At 39.6% G+C, this 5,482-nt stretch overlaps 1 long non-coding RNA gene across 4 annotated transcripts in view; it reads left to right on the forward strand.

Annotated features, from left to right (window-relative positions):
• The window catches only part of LOC105812106, a 31,474-nt gene that overhangs the window by 8,791 nt on the left and 17,201 nt on the right, over positions 1–5,482 (forward strand). Inside the window, exons 1-3 of one of the 4 annotated variants that reach the window (XR_001137594.1) lie at positions 1,191–1,247; positions 4,715–4,737; positions 4,943–4,988. This is a non-coding gene — a long non-coding RNA (uncharacterized LOC105812106). Of the gene's footprint in view, positions 1–1,190; positions 1,248–4,714; positions 4,738–4,942; positions 4,989–5,482 lie in introns of those variants that run through there. The other 3 variants (XR_001137593.1, XR_001137596.1, XR_001137595.1) reach the window with 3 other exon arrangements.

The following is a 5,482-nucleotide window of genomic DNA, read 5'->3' on the forward strand; positions in this document are numbered from 1 at the left end:
TAAGGAGGGGAAGATGTATATGAATAAGACCTTATTCCTGCCCTCAAGTTGCTAAGAGTTAATAAATTGCTTATTTTGACCAGAACAGTACTGTGTTCTCCAGCAGAATAAAGTGCTACATCATTCTGGAATTGGGGAGGTGAGGACTGGTGTGCAGGGGTGTGGATATCATCAGAGATGAAGTCCTGCTTTGTCAGGCTTATCAATAATTTGCACTCTTTCTGGGAGCGCAGGATTGGTGATAGCTCACTGCATTATTGGCTTTTTAGTTCACAGTTCCTGTTTGGTCTTCTCTTGTTAGAGCAGTTATGGCCTTTTCAAGAGTTTCTTAAAAATCCTATTATCAGTCTTGATTCTTTTTGGGTAACTGCTAGGTACCTTCTAACAAAACCACCTCCTCCCAGGATAAGTGAATGAAAGAGTTTACCAACTTTACCTTCCTCTGTCAAAGTTCTTGAGTTCTTTACTGGTAACCCGCGTATTAGCTATGTGATCTTGAACCTCTCTGAACCTTAGTTTTTGTACCTTTCAAATGACAAATGACGTGATCTTTCTTCTTGTGAGGATTGAATGACTAATATACTAGTTTTGAGAACGGGAGAGTGGAATGGGGAAGGGAAGTAGAGGACTGACAGTTTCTTTCTTTTAGTAAATACTGTGTATCTCTGCTTTATTTTGAAAAATAAATTTTTATGAGTATTTTTTTTCTAATCAGAGTAATAAAGATTTTATTTTTTAAAAACAAAGACTTAATGTGGTGGCTCATGCCTGTAATCCTAGTACTCTGGGAGGCCGAGGCGGGCAGATTGTTTGAGCTCAGGAGTTTGAAACCAGCCTGAGCAAGAGCGAGACCCCGTCTCTACTAAAAATTGAAAGAAATTAATTGGACAACTAAAAATATACAGAAAAAATTAGCTGGGCATGGTGGCGCATGCCTGTAGTCCCAGCCACTTGGGAGGTTGAGGCAGAAGGATTACTTGAGCCCAGGAGTTTGAGGTTGCTGTAAGCTAGGCTGACGCCACGGCACTCTAGCCCGGGCGACACAGTGAGACTCTGTCTCAAAACAAACAAACAAACAAACAAAACAAAACTAAAAAAACAAAGACTTCAGTATATCGTTTTTATAGAGAAACAGGTTTCTAATAAATATTTCCCTATCTTTCCACTCAGGTACTTATTGCTACATTACATGAGGGAAATGAAATACTAGAACCCTACCCCATGCTACTCAGTGAGGTGGTAGCGAGGTAAGAAAACAACCCTTTCCCTTAAGAAGAAATTGCAACTTAGGAGGTTGTAATCTTTGGGAGAGGCTCAAAGGGATTGATGATGATGATAACAGCAATAACAGTAATGGGTAATTTTGATAAGCTGTGCTAAGGCACTGTGCCAAGCGCTTCTTGTGGATCATCATCTTTTAACAACTGTAGCCATCAGTACTGTGAGAAGCAGAGCAGTGTAGGAGTAAGGAGCATAGACTCTGGGATCAGACCTCCTGCACTGACATCTCAGCTTTGCCAGTAACTGACTGTGTGGCCTTGAAGAAGAAAACTGCCTCATTTTCCTCATCTGTGCAGATGGTCCCTGACTTACAATACTTCGACTTAACAATTTTCAACTTTATGATGGCACAAAAGCAATATGCATTAATTAGAAACTATGCTTCAAATTCTGAATTTTGATCTTTTCCTGGGCTAACGACATGTGGTATGATACTCTCTCATGATGCTGGGCAGCGTGATCACGAGGGTAAACAGCTAATAGTGTATTCTACACAGTTTACTGTATTTAATAAATTATACGAGTTATTCAATACTTTATTATAAAATAGGCTTTATATTAGATGATTTTGCCCAACTACAGGCTAATGTTAGTGTTCTGAGCATCTTTAAGGTAGGCTAGGCTAAGCTATGATGTTCGATAGGTTAGGTATAGTAAATGCATTTTTTTTTTTTTTTTTTTTTTGAGTTAGGGTCTCACTCTGTTTCCCGGACTAGAGTGTGGTGGCGTGATCATAGCTCACTGCAACCTCAAACTCCTAGGCTCAAGCAATCCTCCTTCCTCAGCCTCCTGAGTAGCTGGGACTACAGGCATTCACCACCACACCTGGCTGATTTTTTTCTGTTTTTGTTAGAGATAGGGTCTTGCTCTTGCTCAGGCTGGTCTCGAGCTCTTGACTTCAGGTGATCCTCCTGCCTTTGCTTCCCAGAGTGCTAGGATTACAGGCATTGGCCACCTCGCCTGGCCAGTAAATGCATTTTTGATTTAAAGTATCTTTAACTTAAGGTAGGTTTATCAGGATGTCTCATCATTGTAAGTTGAGGAACATCTGTATCTGTAAAATGAGGTGAATGGTAGTACCTGCTTCCTAAGGATGTTGTGATGGTTAAACGACATAAGCCATGTAAAGTGTTTAGCATAGTGCTTGGCACATAGAAAGTGCTCACCAAATGTCAGCTGTTATCATAATTAAAATAGTTGTTATCCTCATTTAATAGATGGAGAAACAAAGGCTTAGAGAGAGGTAAAGTAATTCACCTAAGTCACATAGCATATAAATAATGGAACCAGTTTGCACCCAGGCAGTTAAACTCCAGAGCTTTTGCTCTTAATTATTAAACTGCATCCCTTTAGTAGGTTGAGGGGCAGAGACAAAAACTGCATGTCATTGAACTTGACTTGAGTGTAAGTATAAAGGTCAGGCTTGGGTTTTGACCTGTTGAAGCTTCATTGTGATCTTAAGCATCTTATCACCATAGTGAACTTCGATTATTCTCTGAGTTGATTCTTCCCTAGATCCAAAGAAATGAATGATAGGTTAGTTATGTTCTCCTGCTGAGGGGTTGGGTGCTCCCTGGGCCAGTAAATGGAGCTAAAACAACATGTGTCTCAGTGTTCTTTGGACCTGAAGTAGGAGCTTGTCCTGTCTTTCTTGTTATTATGCTCGTCTCTCTTCTTAATATGACTGGTAATGGTGAGAAGCAAAGCAGTGTACACACTGAGAACTTTCTACATGCTGTGTACTTCACATGGATTATCTCATTTAATCCTTAAAATAATCTTATAAGTAGTCACTCCTATCCCTATTTTGCAGAGTCAAAGAGAGGTTAGGAAACTTGCTTAAAATCATATAGTTAATAAGTGGTAGAGTTGGGATTTGAATAGATCTGGCTCCAGAGTCCATGCTCTTAACCTCTGCACCTTACTGCTATAGTCTTCTTTTACCTGTGTAAAGTAGGTAGTATGGGCTGTATGGTTTAAGAGGTAGTAGGGCCAGTTCTGTTTTTCTCATCTGGAAAATGGAAAGATTTTGACCACTGAACTAGGAATAAGAAGGCCTATGATCTTGTCTTGACTCAGTCACCAGCTTGCCATATCTAGGACTTCACTTTTCTTAGCCTTATTGTCCTCATTCATTAAACAAAAGGGTTGCTCTAGGTGGTTTCTGAGGTCCCTTTGAATGCTGATGTTCTGGTAAGTAAAAAGAGTAACACACCTGCTCAGCTCCTAGAGTTTGGGGCAGTGCTATTTGTGAGGTCTTTGGGAATCAGCCTTGTGCAGGGAAGATGCCAGATTCTAGGGGAAGGGATGAGCCACCTTCTTGAAGTAGGTAGGTCTGGGCTCTTTTTTGAGGCTAGTTTCTAAGGGAACTCAGCCTCTGGCCAGCAGCAGCCAGGAGTGCTTTGGTTGAGGCTTGGTATAGGTAACTAAAACAAGCAGTACATTTAGGTTTCATTTCCTGCTCCCCCCTTTTCCTTTCCCTTTCCTTTTCAAGGTGCTAGTTTTATTTTTTTATTTTTTCATACGAAGGTGGGGAGTGAGGTTCAATTTCTTCTTTTTTGTTTTTTTTTTTTTTTGAGATAGAGTCTCACTCCGTTGCCCTGGGTAGAATGCAGTGATGTCATCATAGCTCACTGAAACCTCAAAACTCTTGGGCTTAAGGGATCCTCCTGCCTCAGCCTCCCGAGTAGCTGGGATTATAGGTGCATACCACAATGCCTGGCTCATTTTTCTGTTTTTAGTAGAGACAGAGTCTTGCTCTTGCCAGGCTGGTCTCAAACTCCTGAGCTCAAGAAATTCTCCCGCCTTGGCCTCCCAGAGTGCTAGGATTACAGGTGTGAGCAACCGTGCTTGGCCAAGCTGCTATGTTTGAACACTTTCATGTGTCATACGTTGTTTTAAGTGCTTAATTAACAAAGTATTATATTATTTAATCTTCATAGTAATCTCATGAAATAGGTACTGTAATCACTCTACATTTACGGATAATGGAACTGAGGCAAATAGTTAAATAATTTGTCCACTTTTACTCAAGTAGAAATTAGTATCAAACCTATACTTTTAGCCACAAGGTTGAACTGCCTAGTTGGATCTTAAAAAAAAATAAACGGAAGGAGGACCGTAGTTATTTTTTAATGTTTTTTTGTTTGTTTTTTATTCTTGTTTTATTTAAAATAATAGACTCCTGGAGCTGGAAAGAGCCTTTGAAGTAATTTAATACAATCTCCTTATCTCCAGTCTGCCATCCAGTTACAGGAATGCTTTCTGTTGTCCCCTTGACAGATGATCATACAAGTTGTCTTTGAATACCTCCATTGATGGGGGAGCTCATTACTTCTTGAGTACATTATTATATTGTTGAGTAGCTCTAATTGGTAGAAAGTTATTTCTTGTTTTGAATCAAAATCTAATTGAAACTTTTTACTAATTTTAGGTCAGTCCCTAGAACCATACTGGGTAAGTATAATTCATATTCCACATACCAGCCTTATGAACCTTTGAAGACAGTCTTCCTCTTTATAAAGCATATTTCCTGTCTTTCATAGATAGCATCTACTCTTACTGTCAATTCAGATGAGTCTGTGCAAAAGCAACCTCTACCTTTCACTATTTTGCAAATACAGCCTAACAAATCTGTGCTTCATTTCTTGTGATTGTTTAGGCACAAAGTGAATGGACTTGCCCACATCCTTGGAGAGTCAGTGATGGTGAGCTAAGTCTTTGTAATTGCATATGAGTCTGGAGAGTTTGTAGTCTCCTACTCTTATAATCTTTAGGAGGTCAGTCAGTCTGCTGCCCTACACACTCCATCTGAGCTCACAAAATGGCTGGAAGTTTATCTGGGCACTTGACAAATTGCATTTACTTCATCAGGCCACTAGGTGATGAACAACTCAAACCCAGACTGCCAGGGACTGTTGTGTACAGGACAGTTTCTGTTTGTACTTAGAAAGGCCATCAGAAGTCATCCTGTCCAACTTCATTGAAAGGTTTTTTGTGGAGAGGTAAATGTTTCTTGTATACTTTGTCTTTCCTGGCTTTGTTCTAATTTAAAATATTAATTGGCCAGGACATTTCTTTGAGTGATTTTCATAGGATGGGAGCATGGGTGGTACTTTGAAAGTCTTTATATGTCTAATTTCTTTCTTTTTTCTTTTTATTTCTTTTTTTATTTTATTTTTTTTGAGACAGGGTCTCATTT

Source organism: Propithecus coquereli, unplaced genomic scaffold, assembly GCF_000956105.1.
Source record: "Propithecus coquereli isolate 6110/MARCELLA unplaced genomic scaffold, Pcoq_1.0 Scaffold243, whole genome shotgun sequence".
NCBI classification, from domain to species: Eukaryota; Metazoa; Chordata; class Mammalia; order Primates; family Indriidae; genus Propithecus; species Propithecus coquereli.